This window comes from Protopterus annectens, chromosome 1.part0 (assembly GCF_019279795.1).
Source record: "Protopterus annectens isolate FY-2018-M chromosome 1.part0, PAN1.0, whole genome shotgun sequence".
NCBI classification, from domain to species: domain Eukaryota; kingdom Metazoa; phylum Chordata; order Ceratodontiformes; family Protopteridae; genus Protopterus; species Protopterus annectens.
In genome coordinates this window covers 1074610933-1074632459 of record NC_056725.1, presented here as the reverse complement: position 1 = coordinate 1074632459, position 21527 = coordinate 1074610933, and the positions used below count along the sequence as shown (strand labels likewise).

General features: G+C 35.4%; 1 pseudogene; it reads left to right on the top strand.

The window, feature by feature from the left end:
• The window catches only part of LOC122799810, a 73282-nt pseudogene extending 52574 nt beyond the window's left edge, over positions 1–20708 (top strand).
• Positions 20709–21527: the final 819 nt, after the last annotated feature.

Here is a 21527-nt window from a genome sequence, read left to right as displayed (position 1 = left end):
TTTTCTGTTGCCATTATCACAACTGTCCATACATTTAACTGCAAATTACACAGGACAAAGGTCAGAAATTGTTTCAGTCATACTTGGTAATGTCAGTTGAGTATACATAACATCCTTTCTATATTTACAGTCTAAGTGTGTGTGTGTGTGTGTGTGTGTGTGTGTGTGTGTGTGTGTGTGTGTGTGTGTGTGTGTGTGTGTGTGTGTGTGTCACATACTGATTAGAATCTGGAGTGTGTCTTATGCATATCCTGATATTCTAATACAGTGATGGATGTATTTATGTTAAAATAATGATGTTTAAGGAGCATATGTTCATGTTGAAGGAAAGAAAGTTGAATATAAGCCAGGACTGTTCATTTAAGTAGTTTCCTAATGTTTACTCTAACTCAATAGCCATTTTTTCATTTTTTTTCTTTATTGTTTTCATGCAGTTTGGCATTGCACACTCTGGACTGGAAGCAGTCCTTAGCAGTAAACTACAGTTCACTGCCTAAGGACAAAAGTGAAAATTTTAATTTAGGCTGTCTTCTGTAGTGCAAATAAACCTGGAGGTGGTATGAGGCCGTCAGCACCCTGGACATTACTCAGTGAAGAAATCCCACCTGTCAGTTAATTTTCCCTGCGGCACAAGGTATAGATGCATTGATCTTAAAGAGAGAAGACAGCTTATGCAGGATTCAAGTCCATATGACAGACTCTTTTACAGATGGTGAAAGTGCTATTTGTCACAACATTTTCATTAGGAATGTCACAGAAAATACATGAGTATCATAACTATGCTTTTTACAACAAATGTATTATTACTACTTGTTATATATTTGCCTAATATAATGTGTATAAATTATGCTAAGAACAACGGTGATATATAATGCAGAATGCATATACACAGGCATGATGTACACAATAGCTTTCTTTTAATTATTCAGTTCTCACATATCTTTAGTTTGTGTTTATAACAGTATGTGTTATGAAGTATGTATATACCCTAACTGACCTTGTCTTAATCAGGTCATGCTACTGCTTGTGTCTGAGATTTATTTACAAGCAAATACATTGCATTTTGTATAGAAATGCAATCCCATGGCTAAGTAAAACCATAATATACAGGCATTTAATAAGCATTTTTACCTTCAGACTTAAATTAGTATATCTGTAATTATCATGTCAACAAGTAAGTATTTCGGTGGCAGTGACAGTGAGCAAATGTTAACATTTAGGCTTAGATAATACACAGGTCTATACATTTTTATTTGCAAACTGTCAAAGTTCAAATCCAGATATATGTCAAAGTGTTTTTGAGTATTTTATTTAACTTCTGTGAATGTAACTGCTGGCTACACATTTTCTTAACAAAAACTTTAAACTGTTACTGTGTTAATGTGCTTGATTCTTACTGTAAACACTGTCCTGTACAGATCTTCAGTGAATAATTATGATGATAAAGCAAACAGTAACACAAATATGTACAGAAATGAACCATAAATTGATCTATTAGCATGTCTGCAAGTATATTCTTCTCGCCAACTGTCCAACTCTTCCCTCCCCTTCTGTGTCATCAAACAAACATCATTGATTGCAAATGTTTTCCATAACCCATGTTTCTACTAGCAATACCATGCTTAGCCCTGCATGTGTATCATAATATACCTGTGCCATCCATGCAACTAACAGGTGACTAATGCTTCAATGTCAAATGTGTTGTGTTAACTTCCACTGAGGAGAACACATTTAACTTTGGGCACAGCATTGTCTGCACTTTATCCCACTTTTAAAAGAAACATCCTGTCCACAACAAAGTGATGAAGTCATTATGTCAAAAGTGCTCATTGTTCTCTTACTCTCTCTCCTTAAGATTCAGATGTCTCCTGTGGTACCTTCAAGTAATACTGTGTTGTCTAGATTGTGTCACTAGATAGGTAGGGGACTAACTTCCTGCCATGGAGAACTTGTGTGTGCCTGTGGGTGGGAGGGTCTAGTGACTGGTAAGTAATGCCACAATGAGAAATGTGCTGTGTCCACTTCCACTGAGATTAATACAATTTAACTTTGAACACAGCTCCCTCTGCATTTTATCCCACTTTTTACAAATCATCTTCACTGCAACATACTAATGAGGTCATCATGCCAAAAGTGCATTCTCTTCCCTTAAGAGTCCAACTCTTTCTGTAGCACTTGCAACTAATACTATATTCTCTAGCTTATTTAACTGGGCACATCTCACAGTGGTGAACTTGTGTGTAGTGTGTGTGTGCGTGTGTGTGTGTGTGTGTGTGTGTGTGTGTGTGTGTGTGTGCGCGTGTGCACGCAGGCGTGTGCGTGTGCATATGTGTGTGTGTGCATGCATAGTTGTAATGTCAGGTACCTACAGCTTCCTAAATAGACATGTTCTATCAACTTCCAGTCAGGGGAAACTATTTATCTGGGTGAGTATTCCACCGTCCCCTTATTCCACTTTTACCACAAACTTCTCTTTAACACACTAAGGTAATCCTATCAAAAGTGTACTCTGTCCCCATAAGTGTTAAACTTTTCTTATGGTGCTTGCAGCTAATGTTGTGGTCTCTAGATTGTTTAAGTGGTTAGGTAGGGTTCAAAACTTGCAGATGTGCATGTATGTATCTGTGTGCTTCTAGTGTTATGAAAGAAAAGGTTCAATAACAAATATGCTATATTCACTTACACTCAGGATAAAATTTTAACTTTGGACACAGCTTTTTCTGCAGTTTACCCCACTTTTAGCATAAATGTCTTCACTGAAATGCAGTGATAAGGTCATCCTGTCAAAAGTGCCCTCTCTCTCTCCCATTAAGAGACATACTTTACCTTTACTGCTTGTGGTTGTCACTGTGTTCTCTTGATTGTATAACTAGATAGGTAAGAGGTTTAAATCTCACTGTGGAGAACTTGTGTTTGTGGCTTCAATGTCAGATACATATCTCTTCTTGAATAGATGTATTTTATCTGCTAATAGTCAGGGAAAGACTTTAACATGGAGTGGGTGCCCCATCTCCTTATTCCACTTTTAACACAAACATCTTCTATGCATCCCACTGATAAGGCCTGCATGTTGAAAGTGCACACTGTGCCTATACAAGTCAGACTTTTCATGTGGTGCTTGCAGCTGATTTCTGTTATATAGATTGTGAAAACAAATAGATGGTGGGTTTCAATCCAAAATTGGGTAACTATTGTGAGCATGTGTACAGCCATGTGCAGCTGTGCCCATGACAACACCCCTTATGTAAACTTCCACTTAGGATGCATATTTTCACTTGCAGGGGACTACCCTATAGATTTGTAATACTCCCAAGCAATAAATAGTTTTAAAAACACAATGCTTACATCATGCTATCAAAAATGAACCACCTCAAAGTGCTCATATGAGTTACCCTGTGGTGATGGCTGTTGATACTATGCTCTCTAGACTGTGTAGCTACAAAGAGAGAAGGTCTGAATCCAGTAATGATTGACTACTGTCAATTTGTCATGCTATGTAAAAAAGGCTTCTAATACATGTAGCTGTGTTGTGTTATTGTGCATTTCAACCACCTCCATGCATTTTAGAAGAACATAAATATCTTTTTTTTTTTTTTAAAACAAGTTTATTATTTTTAACATACAAAATAAATATCATAACAATTTTATACAAGTAATTAAAATAGAAGTGGTTATAACATTCAATAAAATAACCAAAGTATTTACAAAGACATCCACTACAATCAAATCAATTAATTAAACTAAAATACCATGTTATTGTAGCTAAGATTTTTTTAACAGATTTTGTAAAGTATCCCATATAATATAGTAAGATGTTTTTCTAGTAGTTCTTGATTTTATTGTCATCAATTCCATATGGCACACTACAGTCATAACATTTTTAAATTCATTAAACGAAGGAGGAGTATCTGAAATCCAATTTCTGGTTATTATTTTTCTAGCCACTGCTACAATGGACCATAACAAGGGAAGCTTAACCTTGTTAACACTTTGAGGAACAGGAGTGTTGAATAATATAAGTGATTTAGAAATAATGAAATTATCTGTAAAAAGAGCCTGCAAAAAATCATTAATTGATTTCCAATATTCTTTCAATTTTATACAGTCATAAAACATATGTGCCCAATCAGCATTAATTTCAACATTACATCTTTTACATAGATTGTCTTTATTATTTATTTTATTCATCATCAAAGGTGTATAAAAAGGATCTATGTAAAAATTTCCAAGTAAAAAGTCTCCAAATAATGGAAGAAGTAGTTTTATAAGTAGATTCCAATATATATTGTTTATCTTGTTGATTTGGTGATTCACCATTAATGAAAGTGAAATAATTCCAATAGGTATCTACACTATAATAAGTTTCTTCTCTGATAATTTTATGTATGTATGAAAGCTTACCTTTATCAGAAACTTTATGTTGTAAATTTAATATCAAGTAATCAATCAGTATTGGAATAGATTCTTTAACTGTTACGGACATTAAATCAATTTTATTAATAAGATGTTGTCTAAAGGTCTGAACTTCTAACCAACAAGTTTCTCCCAGATCAAATAATTGTTTTAAGTAGTCTAAATTTTTAACTTTATTATCAGATAGCAACTGATACCAGTACTTTAGATCATTTTCTGTGACTAAAAGAGTTCTTTCTGAAGTGGATGACAAAAGCATACCTTGTGTATACATTATAGGGAATATAATAAAATTCCATTCCTTATACTTAGGATGCATACATATAAAATTACGATAACTAGTAATAATGTTTAATGGATAGCTAACTATATATTTTGGTGTAATAGGTGAAGTACAAAATTCTTTTAGTAACCATAACATGGAGTTATTTACAATCATATTTTTATGTGTTAAAGAAATTTTCATGAAGTGAATACTAACTAGTTCCCAGTAATCTTTCCATTTTGCAACATATGACTGATCTATTAACAAAGTAATAACTTTTATAATAGAAGAAATAGTATATAAGTTAAAGTCTGGAAAAGAAATGCCCCCTTGAGACCAGCTATTAGTATGTTTCTTTAATGCAATCCTAGGTCTATTAGGTACCCATAAGAAATTTAGCATTAGTGTATTCAATTTCTTGATATTTATTTTTGTAGGTGGGAGTATTATTGATTGTATTAAGTATAATATCTTGGGGAATATTATCATTTTGATAATTGTAAGTCTCTCTTCCATAGTAAAAAACATATTATTCCAGCTATTGAATAGATTTTGTATATTAAGAAGACAGGTACTATAATTATTATGTATAATAGATTTGATATCCTTAGATAGTATTATACCTAAGTATGTTATCTGACCCGAATTGGGTATATATTTGCTAAAATCACTAATAAGGACATTTTTTCATGTATATATAGGTAATATTTTAATTTTTTCTTCATTGAATATTAAACCAGAAATATTTTTAAAATTCATCATTTTATCAAATAGGGACTGCATAGAATAATTAGATCCTGCTGATGTAATTAGAACATCATCTGCAAAAAGTTGAATTTTAGATGTTGTATTTTCATCTATATCAAATCCTTCTATATTAGTACTGTTTCTGATCAGATTAGCCCAAGGCTCCATTATTAAAGTAAATAATAATGGAGAGAGCGGACATCCTTGTTTTGTACCTTTTAAAATGGGTATTTTTTGTGAGACATATGTTCCTATCTTAATGTAAGCCAGTGCTCCTTTATATAAATGTTCAATTAGATTTACAAATGCATCTGAAAAGTTTGTGCACTTCAGTAAGATAAACAAGTAGTCCCAACTTACTGAATCAAATGCTGAACTTATGTCGAGACTAATAAGTGTTAAATCTTTCTTTTTCCTATTTGCAAAATCTATTAATGTTAGAGTTCTCCTTATATTATCAAAAGTATTTCTATTTACAATGAAGCCTGTTTGATCTATATCTATAATGCCTGGGATGATTGCCTTCAATCTATCAGAAAAAATACTCATAAACATTTTATAATCAACATTAAGTAATGAAATAGGTCTGTATGAAGTGCATCTAGCTGGATCTTTATTGGGATTTAAGGTTGGCGAAATAAATGTGCATTGCCAAGATGGGGGAGTTATTAACTTATTTTGGGCCAAAATAAAAACCTTATGTATTAATGAGTATGTACTTTTAGAAAGAATTTTATATATTTCAGGTATAATACCATCATTACCTGGTGCTTTGTTTGATTTAAGCTTGTTTATTTATGTAACAACCTCTGTATATGTAATATTTTTATCCAATAGTTTAGTCTGTTGTTCATTAAGTTTTTTATTCATGTTTGTAGTTATAAATTTCTTTGTTTTATCTTTAGGTTCCATGTTAATGTTATTATGATTAATTTTGTGAAAGTGATTTCTAAATTCATCTAATATTTCTGGTAGACTAAAAACATTCTTCTTTTTCCTTAGAGAGAAAATTTCTTTGATATGATTTTGCTTATTCAACCTTTTTGTTTTATTTTTAAGTCTATGTAAGTATTTGGGACTTATTGAGTAAGACAAGAACTTGTATTTCTCTAAAGTTATTTTAACTTTATGAGTTAAAATTTCTTTGTATTTCTCATTTAGTTTGTTTATTTCTTCAATAACTTTTTTGTCCATAATATTTTCTTTATTATTATGTTTATACGAGTCTAATTTACTTTGAATATCTAATAATTCCTTATCCCAGGATTTCCTTTTATTATTATACCATCTGATACTTTGTCCATATAGATATGATTTTAAAGCATCCCAAACATAAACAATGGAGACTTCAGGAGTATTATTTATGTCTAAAAAATGTTGCACTTCTGAAAGTATATAATCTTTATAGTCTTTTAGTTGAGTTAAGTATGCTGGTATCCTTTTGATCTGAACATTGTATTTACTCTTTATCATGAACTCAAAGACAATTGAATTATGATCTGATATAGGACATGAAATGATTTTAGAATTAATTAATTCTGTTACCATCTGGTTAGAAATAAAGACTCTATCTATTTTTGAATACATTTTATATCTGTTAGAAAAAAAGGTGTATGGTAATGAATTTGAGTCTATCTGATTATTAATATCATTCAAATGATATGAATTAACAAACTCTTTTAAATGTTTTGCATTAGATGTAATTTTCCTTTTTCCTATAGTAGTAGTATCATTTTCATGTAGGATACAATTAAAGTCACCTGCTAAAATAATATCTCCTATAGAAAATGATATGATCTTATTAAGATGGTATTTCACTGTATTAATACCAATTCCTGGTATCCAATATACATTGATTAATGTATATGTCTTTCCATTAATTTGTATTGTAACCATACAAAACATTCCTTTATCATCTTCATAAGTCTTGATAGTTTTAGGTATGGGCATACTTTTATTCCATAAAATAGCCACTCCTCTTTTTTCTGAGTGTGCTCTGAACTAACTAATACTGTATATTTATTAGTGGCTAATTTATCAATATCCTTTTTCAAGAGATGTGTTTCTTGAAGGTATACTAAGTTGGCCTTATGTACATTAATGTATCTCATTAAGCTTGCCCTTTTACATGGATTATTCAGTCCATTAATGTTTAAAGAAATTCCTTTTAGAGAAGTCATTTGGCATTATTTAAACATATAAAACTTATAATCAGAATAACAATTAACAAAATAAGTAATGTTGTACCTCCTCCTTTAGGTGTACCTTTAAATAAAGCTGTATTTATTGAGACTCTTATGGGATTTTGTATAAACTTCATTTTTGCTTGTAGTGACAATAAGTTTATAAAATGTATTGTGGATGTCAGAACTATATACAAACAATAGTAAACGGAAGAAAATAATATAAGGATAAAACCTTGCACCCAGCCTGGAGTTAAAAACTCCAACTTTGAGTAGCACATACCACTCAAGTTAACCCCCTACCATAAGCAGCAGTACCTCAGCTGCCACCTTATCAATTTAATACAGGTTATTATTAACTAAAGTTAACCTTTTTCAATTAGATTATCTAGTAAGACAAAGCTAAACATTTGATAAATCAGCATCATATAAACAAATAGGAACATTTAGAAACAATTCATACTACTATGTACATCTATTTAGTATAATACATTTATAATCAAATAGCATTCAAATAAACTTGATATTGGGAACTGAGAAGAGAGAGAGAAAGAAAAGAAGAGAAAGAGAGAGAAAAAAAAAAAGGGGCATATCTACACATTAATGTATTCAAAGTTTGTAAAAATAAGTTCTTATGTTCATTTAGAATCAACAACTTAGGCTATTATGGTTCAGACATTACATATATTAGGATATTCCTATTTTCTGTCATAGAAATGCAGTTAGCCTCTAAAAGACTTTAAATTACTTGCATCAAAGCTTTTCTTCTCATACTTATTATTGCCAGTTAAATAAAATATTTAGGTTCATAAGTATGGTTACAAAACATACTGCATAGCTATATAAATTCCCAGATATACTTAAATCATTGTGAAGAAAGCCATCTGTATTTTATATATCTGAACTGCTGCTTTAAAATATGTCACATGACAACTTCTTCTAAGATAAAATCATAAAGATATTTATGCTAGTCAGTTAGATAAGTCAAATGAATTGTAGTATTATATATGTTTAAATTACAGGTATTTACATACATTAATATGTTGCAGTCATATAAACTTTCAAAAACATATGTATATATGTTTTACTTTCTATGCCTTCTAAAATATCACACTAGCTTACTATGACATACTGGATCATTTAAAATCATTATAACTTTCATATTTTATAGATTATAACATAAATAAGTAAGTAATTATAAAGAATAACTCACATTTAAATGTTATAGAGTTCATTATTCATCGCAGAGTCGCATTTGCATCAGTTCTACTTCCTGGTAGAGTGCTCTTCTTGAATCTGCGATGTGTCAGTGTGAATTCAGGGGTCAAAGGTCAAAATGGCTGCATTCAGCTTCTCTGCGTGTATTCTGAGTGTTGAAGCTTTTAAAACAAATCGAGGACACTATTCACGAGGTAACCCACATTCCAAATTGTCTCCCTTAACATTCTGGCGGGAATTTTAACAAATACAAGTGACTGACATTCATTTAGCTATACAAATGAAACTAAACAGAGTAAAACCTTCGCAAAGTATTTTACAAGTTATTACAGTCTCTATGACAGTGAAACTAAGCCCACAGTTATTAATATATAATACAGCTAATTTTTATGCCCCAATTCAATTTTTTATACAAACCTCATTTTATACAAGTATCAGTATTATCTAAAGCATGCAAATGTACTTATATGGAAGAAAAAGAAAGAGAGAGAGAAAAGAAAAGAAAGAGAGTAGAAAATAAGAAGAGAGTGTGAGAAGAAAGAGAAAAGATAAAAAAGGAAGCTATAAAAATTATCTACAGTGAAATATTACTTGCTGTTTATATTAATAAAGATAGATATGCAACATATTATTTACTACTATTTTAGTTCTAATTATTAGTAATTAAATCATGACTGATTATTTGTAAACATGTTTAAGCAATAGAATCATGACAAAATAATTAGCAACAGTATTTAAACAGCATATATACTTTTTTTTTTTTTTTTAAAACTAATAAGTTATTATTCCACTTATCATATTTTCATCATACTTCTCTCTCTGCCCTCCCCCACCACTTACTGAATGCATAGTCTATAAAGAATGACATTATTTAAAACAAGAAGAGAGAAGAAAAAAAAATGTATCAAATTACTAACCTTGGGTCTCTTTATGGCAAAGAGAGACAAGTTGATTGATAGCTTGTTATTTGTTCCTCAGATATTTTGACTAATTATGAAACAAAAACAGTTCTTTGTACACAGAAAATAACTTTGATTAAATCTTTGTTAGAATATTTGTGGCTTTCTGTAGATGAAGTAACTGTATTTGAAGAGATTAATATTGAAGAAAAAGAGAGAGAGAAAAAAAGAAAAAACATAAAACATGTCATTTGTTTTTTAGTCTCCTTTTCTTCTCTGAAGTCTTCCACGAAGCTTCTGTTGCCAATCTCTTTAATGAAGGACTAGCCCATTCCATTTCCTCTATTTTATCCAAAATCTTATTTTTTTTTTTTGATATACAGCAATGCAGAGTCTAAGTCTTCAAAAATTCTAGGGCCATCAGGTAGAAAGATTTTTAGTTTGGCAGGAAACAGAAGGTAGGTTTTAAACTGTGCTTTTTTAAGCTCTGTTATTAATGGCAGGAAAACTTTTCTTTTAGTTAGTACCAAGGAAGAATAGTCATTGTCAAAACGCACAGCTGCCTCATTAATTTTAACAGGTGCTTTAGCCCATGCTGATTTAAGTACCTTCTCCTTGTCATAGGATGATAGAAATTTAACTATAACTGATCTATGATACTTTTTGTTAGAGTTAACATTAGATATGGATCTATGGGCCCTCTCAATACCAAAAGAAAATGCTTCTGGTAAGTCTAAAGTTTTAGGAAGCCAAGTATTTAAAAAAGAAGTAATATTGTTACCTTCTATATTTTCTGGCAGTCCAAAAATCCTAATGTTATTGCGCCTAGATCTATTTTCCAGGTCATCAAGTTTAGTTTGTAGATGTGTATTCTGCTTCAGCAAAAACTCAATGTTAATTTCTTCTTCCTGGATTCTATTCTCCATGTCATTGACAGTCTCTTCTATGCCTGTAATCTGAGTCTTCTGTTGTTGCAAGTCCAGATGTAACAAATCTATTTGTTTTGTAGTTTTTTCTATGAAGTTATCAATTTTAGTATCCAGTTTGTCCATTTTGGTAGTAAGTTGCTGAATTGTAGATATCAGAGACTGAAGTTCTTTCTTAATGCTGGAATCCAAATAATTTGTCTTACTGGAACTCATTTCAAACAGAGGAGCTGACAGAAAAATTTCCAAAGTGATTTCTGACAGGAATATTATTGAATTTTTCTTTCTTTTTTAGATATTATTCAAGAAACTGATATTCCAAATGTATTTAGAAAGAAAATTATTTCATAAATTAATTTTTAAAGTAATTATTTCCTGTCAGAGTTGTGAGATTGGGGGAGCTGAAGAAATCTGCTGCTATCCTGTGTTCATCCTTGGCCACGCCCCCAAGAACATAAATATCTGAATGAAAGAATGAATTAATGAATGGTGTCATGCATTCAAATGTGCACTTTCACAACTGTAAAAGAACATCTCACTTGGTACATGTGTTTCAAGCAGCACTCTGTACCTTGCGATCTTAGGTAGTCTGTTAGAATCCATTACTCTTTAGAGTCACTTGTGTCAGTATGTCTGTGAATATGCAGATAAGTAACAATATTGTTGACCAGCTATCTGCTGTGTACATGTATAGCTGGAGAATCCTATTACAAGAATTTCTGCTCATTTCTCATGCAGAAATATAAAAATCTTTCAATACTATGCTCAGCTAATAAACTTCTTATTGCCAGCAACCCTTCTAATAACAAAGCAGGCAATTCCCTCTTCTCCAATGTTGTGGGTAGAATCTGGAACAAACTTCCTAATACATTCACCTCACTCTCATCCTCTCTAATCTTTAAAAAACACCTTAGAGACCACCTTAAAATACATTGGCTTTGCCCCTGCTCAAAGCCTGATTGAATCTACTTTTCATCTCTCCCCTCCCCCGGTTCCTACTCTCTTGCTTCCTTAACAATTACCCTCCCATATCTTATGAACAACACTATAACAAGTTTCCTAATGTTCAATTGTTTTAGTTTTGATTGACTTCACATGAACCCTACTAAAGTATTAAGACTTGTTTATTTTTTACTTCTACTCTAATGAAACATTACATTATTCACGATTTATTTTTTTCATGTCTTATTTTGTAATGTGAAACTGATCTTTATTTAGAATATTTTGAATGTATTAATTTACTTATGTTGGAGCTTTTCTCCTCGGGCCTCTACTGAAAAGGGATATGTATCCAGCTAGACTAGCCCGGTCAACAAATGTAAATAAATAAATAAAAAAATAAAAATAAATTCTTTACTGGCTAATGATGATGACATGAGATGATATCTGACTTTCCCGTGAGAATACTAAGGCTTTTCCTGTGGTGTGAGGACATGAAATTATGTTATTTATGCTGTCGCCTTAGTAAGGCATGTCTTTGAATCAGTGACTATCCACACATTGTCCATGATTACCATTCTCCCATCACAGTTATGCATCTTGTGTGTCTGGTTATACCTAACATCAGACGATGTTTTGTGGGAAGCATACATATATCAACAGTATTGTAAAGAAATTACAAGCATCCATATCCCTTGCAACAATAACATGATATAACTGCTTTAAAGAACAACTTATCTCACAATTTAACTACATTGGCACAGTTACACATCGATTTTTCCTAATATCATGTAGCTTTTGTGATTACATACTCAGGTGTTCAAAACCCACATCAGCTGACTGTAAGCATTGTGAGTCCTAATACTGTTATACATAAAAGACATCCACAAGTGTTTTAATATGTACAATTACATTTTCAAGAAGCCTCCCACAGCCCTTTCATCTCATAAGAATTACAACAAAGAGCCACAGAATTTTGTTAGGACTTCCACTGTGGTGCATGTGATTCATAGATTTTGGTATTCAATGAGCTTTCTTAGCTTGTTGTTCAATTCCAGCCAAGGCCAAACAGTCTATGACTGTACTGACATTTCACAAACAACACTTCATGAAACTATTCTTCTCAGTTTTTACTTTGGAGAAAGAAATATCAAGCCATTGTGTGTTATCCTGCCAGTGAAACAGTTGTTTTGTGATTATCTTGGAGTGAGTGCTTCCATGTCAAATGTATTCAATAATGACTTGTATAGCATATCTACACAGATGTAGCGTGTTTCAAATCTGGGACAATGTTGTTAGACAAAACAACAGGATCAGCTTCCCTAGCCAAGAAACAGTTAGTATTTCAATGCTCATAGTTGTGTGAACATTAACATAGTTACCTATTTCCTATCATTCTGACAAAATCATATTGTGCACATTATCCTCAAATGTTCCTTATTACTTATCACATAGTTTGATTTGTTTGTGACAAGCTCTATTACGGGACTATATCACATAGTTGAAGTTTAATAACTTTGAACACGGAATGTTCGAACGATCCTATTCGAAGTTAAAAAACTTCAAATATGGATAAAAAAATAAAAAAAGAAAAGAAAACAAAATAAACTGTTGTAAGCAGGGGGGCAAGTACCCCTGCACCCCCACACCACTGCTACTTAAATATACCAATTCCGAGATTGCACCACACTGAACAAAATGGAAACCTCCCCTTACAGAGATTTCCGTTGAAATGCTCAAACTTCTGCAAATTTGAACTTATAGTCTCGACCATATGAGGTTCGAACTTGCAGAACTTTGACTATCTGATAGGAACCCCTCTATTGCTATGATGAGTGGCAGTTATTATCAATACGCATCTATGTAGAGTATGCAGTTTGATAGGCAATGGTTTGAATCTGGTAACATCTTTTGGTCACATAATCATGTCAGACAGGATTGACTAAGGCAAAGGAAGCATTTACTGCATAGTCAGAAGGCAATATTTTAAGGAATCATCCTCCACAGTAGGGGATTCATACTCATTGCAATTGGGAAATGCTGCAAGCCCTTCAAGTCTGTTCATCATGACACGCAGTATGCCTATTTCTGCAGTACCACAAGTTCATATGTATCTTTCTGATATCTTTCATGATGTGTTTGAGTCTGGCAAGATGCAGCTGTTGAGCTCTCACTGATTTTTCACAGGTATTACTAAATTTCCAAATAAGAATGCGCTGTATTGCATGCCTTCTTCCAGACACTTATGTATTACTGTAATTGTTTTCTTCACAACATAATGCTTTATTGGATATTAGGACTTGCGTAAAATGGTTTCTTGTATGCCATGATGCCAAATAATCATAAAGTGTGATTGGGCCTCTGTTTGGACACTTTCTTTTGTGTTTGTCTTGTTTACACACTATTATGGTAGTGCTTGCTATAATGTCATGTGAACATGCCCAGTAGTATCTTGTATTGTATGCACTCCATCTGCAAACAGAAACCCTGAACTACTGCAATGTCATCAGATCTGAGTTATTATTTGTCACTTGTGAGTTTTGATTGCTATTATATTACTGGTTATGATGTACATGTATGTAAACCTCACGGTTGTCTAAAACATGGGTCAGTGTATTATAATCCTCTATCTATAGTTGTCCAATGACAATAAATGTTAAAGCATGTCCCTTTCTGCTGTGCATGACACAGCTGCTGCACGGACCTTGCCTTTTTACATAGGATGAAGTGGAGGATACAGCACTACAGTCTGTTATCACACATATATTCCCTGTATATACATGTCATATTCAATAACTGAACCTTATGCAAATAACCCCTAATATAACCACTGCCCTTGTTATTATCTCAACCCAGCATGCTATCAAGATTAATATCACATTTACTCTCGCTTTATTTTACAATGCTGTACTGTGTCCCTGTCACATCCATTGTTAGCATGTCTGTTTTTAAGTTACATGCATGGGTAAGCAACTGGAAACAGGATTATTTACTATTACTATAAATAGGGACACATTTCTCTTGAAAATGTCTCTTTGTGATGTCATCACATTTGAATGTGTTAACTGAGCATATTTTGTTTTCCATTTATCCTCCCTTTGTACCTATTCCTGTATTATTAACATTGTATTCTGTACAAATTAACCCGATTTTATCTAACCTGCATGTATGTGATTAGAAGTCACTTGCCCTTGCTTCATATAAGCTGTCCACACCTGCTCACATAATAAATGCACTGTACTTGAAAAACTCTTTTTAAGATAATGATATTAAAAAAACTTAAGTAATACAAGTCTTTAAAGATCAGTTAGTACATATATGTTCAAATATTTAAAATGACTGTGATAATATAGTTTGACATTCACATCAGTAATGCATATACAGCATAGAATTTACAAATAATATAAATATATAAGACCAGATTCCAAAAGAACTATACATAGAATAATATACATAATTAAGCTTATTACTCCATGTCCAAAACAAAAGACTCTGCCTGTTTTTTTACAGCATATGCTAATGAGGACTTGTGCAACCCTGCCTCATTCGAAAATAGGAACCAGACTTGCTTCACAGAAATAATTTGTTGTTGTATGTTGGACAGTTTTGCCAATATGAGGCCAGATCAATGGCTTCCATCCACCTGAGGTGGTAGTAGCTCAAGTGGATGTAAAAGATCACATGATACCTATTGAAAAGCGCAGGGGTTCTTTATTGATTATCTCAGTTTATATACATTATTAGGTTCATAGGTTCATACTAGGCTATCTGGACTGGGGCATTTATAAGCCTAGCCAGAATGTGTTTGGCTTTCGCCACCCATTTTAAATTAATTTTGCTATGCCCTTTTTCGAGGTTAGTATACTGTGCCTCTGTCTAACAGTGACACAGAAGTGATACCCGGGGTAAACCTACAATCTCCCATCCACTTATCAAGATTCCTCTTGAAGAGAGTCAATGAGGGACTCTGCCTAACCTGGACTGGGATTTTATTCCAGAGTGAAGGGAACCTCTGGGTTATGAATCTGTCCCTCCAGCATGTCCTATTTATTTCAGTGCTGAGGTTCAAGTCTCTCGAGTGTGTAGCTCGATGGGATTTGGATTTTCTGAGGTGCAGCATGTCCATTAATTCCGGGTTGGACATGGCTTTATACGTCAGGCACAGATCGCCTCTGAACAGGCGGTATGCCACTGAGTAGAGCTGGAGTTACTTTAACCGGGCAGCATATGGCATCTGTTTGAGCCCTTTGATCCTCTTGGTGAGGTACTTTGGGGTCTTTCCAGTTGCTGCAGGTGTCTGGTAAGGTACATCCCAAAAGGGGCATTGTACTCAATTATGGGCCTGATGAGGGATGAGTAAAGAGGCACGATGACCTCCCCTGATCTAGATGTGAATCCCTTCATGATTAGGTGGGCTATATAAAATGTTTTTCTATCTACTTTGGCCACGTGGTTGTCAAATGAGAGATTGCTATCAACTTGGGTCCCCAGGTCCCTAATTACGTCTTCTGTACTTAATGGATTACCACCTATGTGGTAATTTGTGGGCACTTTGTTTTTGCCAAAGGGGATGACTATACACTTTTTGGCATTTAGCTTGAGGCCATGGCTCTGGCACCAGTTGTCTGTTTCTATGAGGCCCTTTTGGAGGATGCTTGTGTCGGCTGGAGAGTCGATTATGGCACCCAGTTTGCAGTCATCTGCGAACATGGTCAGCCACAGTCCTTCTGTGTTGGCCTGTACCTCCGAGAAATATATACTGAACAAGAGTGGTCCCAGGACTGAGCCTTGTGGGACACCACTTGTAACTGGTTTGGAGTCTGACATGGCTCCAGCAATTCTAACCATGTGGGTTCTGTCCTTGAGCCAGTTTGCAATCCATCTAGTGACATAGGGGTTTATATTTAAGCTGGTGAGCTTATCTATAATGCCCGAGTGGGGTATTGTATCGAAGGCTTTTGCGAAGTCCAGGTAGGCTGTGTGGACCACCTTCCCCTCGTCAATGGCCTTGGTGACTGTTTCAAATAAATCAACCAGGTTTAAGAGGCAGGATCTGCCCTTAATAAAGCCGAACTGGGTAGGATCCAGTGTCTGTAGGTCCCCGATATCTTTATTTATGAGGTCCATGATGATCCTTTCCATAGCTTTGCAGACCAAGCTAGTCAGGCTTATGGGGCAATAGTTTCCAGGATCCGTTGAGGCACCACCTTTATGGAGAGGGACCACTGTTGCTGTACGCCACTCTTTGGGCACATATCCTGTAGTAAGGCTGAGATTGAACAGTAGTTTTATGTTTGGGTTTAGCTCTTCTTGGAGTTCATGTAGGATGCAGACCAGGACACCGTCTGGTCCCATTGATGCTGTGTTTTTTGCTTTGGAGAGGGCGGCTCTTACCTGAGCATCTGAGATGTCAGGGGGGCAGCACTCTGCTGGGATAGATATTTGCCCTTTTGGTGGGGAGGGAGAAGTTTGCGCTGAACCTGTCAGCTAGGATGTTGGCAATGTCTGTGGGTTCAGTGTATTTTTTGTCATTTTGGACTAATTCTGAGCATATCTGGGAATTACCACCCAGGTTCCTAACATAACTAAAGAAAGCCTTGTGATTATCCTTAGTGTCCTGTGCAATTTTTCTCTCGAAGCTGGCCTTAGACAATTTTATGAGTGCCCGTAGTTTTTGCTAATACTGATCAGTGATGCCTTCCCTTTTTGGGATTTTGCTCTATCATTTAGTAGCTTCCTCCTTCTATTGTATAGTTTGTTTATGGCTGGGGTCCACCAGACAGGATGTCTGCCTTTGGAGGATTGGGTCTTGGTTTTATTTGGGATCGCATGATCCATGCATTCCTGAAGGTGTTCATAGAATGCATTTATAAAGGATTCTGCGGTCTGGGCCGTATTTTCCACAGGCCGGGGCTTTGAAGGATTCCACCTCGGTTTTGAGGAGTGTGAAATTTGCTTTAGAGAAGTTTTTCACTGTGGTTTTCTGGGCAGGGGGTGGGGTCGGGATGTGAATATCCAGTGAGATTAGTTTATGGTCTGATCTTACCATTGAGGGATACACTTCTGGTCTGGAGCATAGAGTCCCCATGTTGGTGATGATCAGGTCCAGCATGTTTTCCCCTCTTGTGGGAGTGGTAACAAGTTGTTCCATAGAATTTGAGTTTATAAATTCTAGGAACCTTTGGGCTAGGGTGTTGGAGCTAGAGTAATGCTCCCAGTCTATGTTTGGGTAGTTGAAGTCACCCAATATAATGGTGTTTGGAGAGACCTTCATATTTTCCAGTGTTCTCAGGAAGACCGAGTGGGGTTCCTGGGTTTGGGAGGGTAGTCTGTAGCAGGCTATAAACTGGAAGGCAGTTTTACCCACTGTTAGTTGCACATGAATAGTCTCTGATGCTTTGTGCTTTGCCATCAACCTGGAGGTGTGGGTATCTTTGATGAATATCGATACTCCCCCTCCTTTTGTGGTTCGGTCCAAGTTTTGGGGCCGAAAAGCATGGTATGAGGTATAACCTGGTAGTGCTGGGGTGCTCTCAGGAGCCCTGAACCAGGTTTCTGTTACTGCACAGATATCGATGTTCTCCATGCTAAGGAGAGTTTCGAGTGGTGCATCTTGAGGTTTAGACTTCTGGCGTTGAGTAGCATTACTCTTAGTTTCTTATCCCTTGTGATACCTATGGAGGTGGGTTTGTCTTTTGAGCCTTGCCCAAAAAAGGCACTATGGGGGTAGCAAGAGCCTTTGCCAATATCCAAAGCCCAGGGTGACAGGTGCAAGCCGTCCCTAGCGAAGCATCGTGGCTTGTCAAGCATATCATCCCAAGCTGACAGGCATTGGATCCCCTTTGAATGACACCAGTACTTAAGCCAATTGTTGAAATTGATCATCTTGTCTTCATATTGTGGCATCATTCTTGGTGAGGGTAAGATGCTACTCAAGGTCAGGGTCATACCGGCCCGGGCTACATGCTCAGAGAGCTCCTTTATGTCTCTTTTCATGTAGTCCAGGGAGGTATGTCTCAGGTCATTCACACCAGCATGGACAATGACTGAGTCATATTTGTACTTGCCTTGGAGTGACCTGAGTGCTTGTGTTATGTGGCAGACCCTAGCGCCCGACAGGCTGCTCACCGTGACCCTCTCCTTGTTTAGCCTGGTGAGCAGGATGTCAGTGTGCCTGACGATAGAGTCACCTATTACAAGTGTATCAGGTGTGTTGTTTAGTCTTAAGGGCTGTGACTGTTCGGCACACTGGCTTTATGAGATATGTGTTGCACGTGTTTTGTTGATCATTTCCATGATTTACATTATTTACATGATTTACATAATATACATTATTTACAATTATGTATGCAGAGGGACTAGCATATATTATAATCTAATGACTGCAGTCATCTTGCCAATAAACACCTTCTGGTTTATATCATTTTTCAAGGAAGGACAGGCCAGTTAGTCTGGGGGGGGGGGGCATAAATTTGAGAGCAGCCAATTAGCCATACAGGTTTAATCTGAAAGAAGAGCAGAATCACGTGTTTTAGTATACTGATACATTTTATTCCAAACACATGAGAGATGCTGGGTGATGATTCTATCTCTCCATTTCTCCTGTTTATTTGTTGATGATGACTCAAGTCTCTTATTCAAGTGTTTTGTAAAACTGTCTGTCATCATAAACATTAGGAGTTCTAGGACCATCCGATCTCTAATGGAACAGTAAGTGAAGTATAGATCACCCTTAGGAGTTTATAAGGCATGGCGTACAAGGGCAGGACATTTAGTTTCTTTTGAAACAGAACCAGTCATCTGGGGAGGGAATAGAACCCACAACCTTCTGATCTTCCATTACCAGAGGGGGGTGTTTTTCTACTGTGCCACTGACATTTATGCTACCAATGATACTTATATATGTAGTGCACAGCATAAAATTAACATTTAGTATCCTTTGGAGATTTTTCATTTTATTTTGGTATTGGTAGACACTGCTTACACTCCCTGAAATTAGAGCCTAACCTACATACACTACTTCATATTTCAGACTTAGGACAAACAGTAAGTGTCTTTGTGGCTATAATAGAAGAAGTGGGATTCTTCCAGCCTGTTTGACACAATTTATCAGTACCAATGTACATCAAGGAAGGAAGATGAGAAACTGCACACAAGAATGAAGGAGCAGAGCTGAGAAAGTGGTTGCAATAGATGGCACTGTCATGTTGTCAAGTGGCTAGAGCATTTTGGGAAGGGCAAGTTTGACACATCACACAGGGGCAACAGGTGGCCTGCTTTGAAGGTACAGGAGTGATTATGGCTAAATTACTATAGCTATGTTCAACGGCAAACCTACAGGATGGCATTGTCCTTTTCACTCATTCCCTGGTTATTACAGTATAACTCATTCCCGGTTATTACTGGTAACAGCCAGACTAGGACTGCTTCTGCTTCCTGCTCTGCAGATGCTAGCAGCAAGTACTATTATTAGTTCCAACGTAGACTCTGTAATATATAATGCAACCTGGATTATGCATGATGTAGCCCATCAGTGCAGCAGTCAGTTGGAGGTAATCAATTTCCAGGGCTGTGTCATCCACAGCTGCACTTCAGAGCAACAGAAACATACATGCTGGGGGTCAAGAGTACTTTATCCCATCACAATTACACAGATTCATAGCTGAAATAGTGGAATCCTTTATCGTCTTTTTCAACAAAGCACCTGTCATTTTAAGTATCATGCATTTTATTGAAATAAAGGACATCTGCATGTTTGCCATGCATTATACAGTTAAAGAAATAAATGATGACACTTCCATGGGAGATCTACAGAAAATGATATGAAGTGATGGTTTATTTTTATGAGATTGTTTCACTCCTGGGGGGCTAGTGGTGCTATCCCAGTCAAGCTTCTATTAGGGTTATGAGCGGTGATGTGATACCTCACTCTTAGTTGGTCCAAACAGGTATTGGTGATACCAGTATTAAATTCACTTTTTCAGCATCTACAATAAGAGCCTTGATCAATAATTTTTGATTGCATTTTTCTTTACTACATTTACTACTGTGCAATTTTTTTCAGCATAACAGAGCAGCCTATGATATTGTGGCTGGAACTATCTTGGTTAAAATGTAGTGAGATGATGATGGAAATTGAACTTTCTTCCATACAAATTATTTTAACCTTGTCATGCATAAATCCTTGAGTAAATGAGCTAAACTGCCAATGGAAGTCATAGAAGTCATTAGACTTAACTTGGGGATTCAAAGAAGAAACAAGGACCAAAGTTTCAGTGCTAAAGAGAACATATTGTGCGTGTGTGTGTGTGTGTGTGTGTGTGTGTGTGTGTGTGTGTGTGTGTGTGTGTGGTTGCATGCATGTGTTTGTGTGTGTGTGTGTGTGTGTGTGTGTGTGTGTGTGTGTGTGTGTGTGTGTGTGTGTGTGTGTGTGAATTGCCCATTCTTCTGAAGATCTGAAGAAGAAATCAGTTTTTATGATTCACACAGGCTTAAAACCTACTGCATGAATAGAAACCATCAGTAGTTACCATCAGGAGGAAAAGATGCTGCCATTTTAAATTCTAATTAATATAATACTCACTTTGTACCTGAAGTTTTGCTACAATTATATTATTTTCTGCAACACTTGAATGTTTCCAGAAGTTAATTGTATTATTTAGGAGTAAGTACCACATATCAACAAGATTATCACAGCAGTATGCATTATTCTAGAAGAGGCAGGCTGATAATTAGAACATTCACACTTCTGCACACTCATTTTGAATGCATTACTTTGAAGATAACTTAATGTAATGGGAAAGTTGTGCTTCAAAGAGGAACCTGTGAAACAAAATGGTAGGTTCAAAAAGAAATGAAAAACAGTTGCCTAATATAGCAATAATTGGCGTGGTTTGGTCCCGAGGAAGCCCGAGGACCAAACAAAGCCAACCATGGG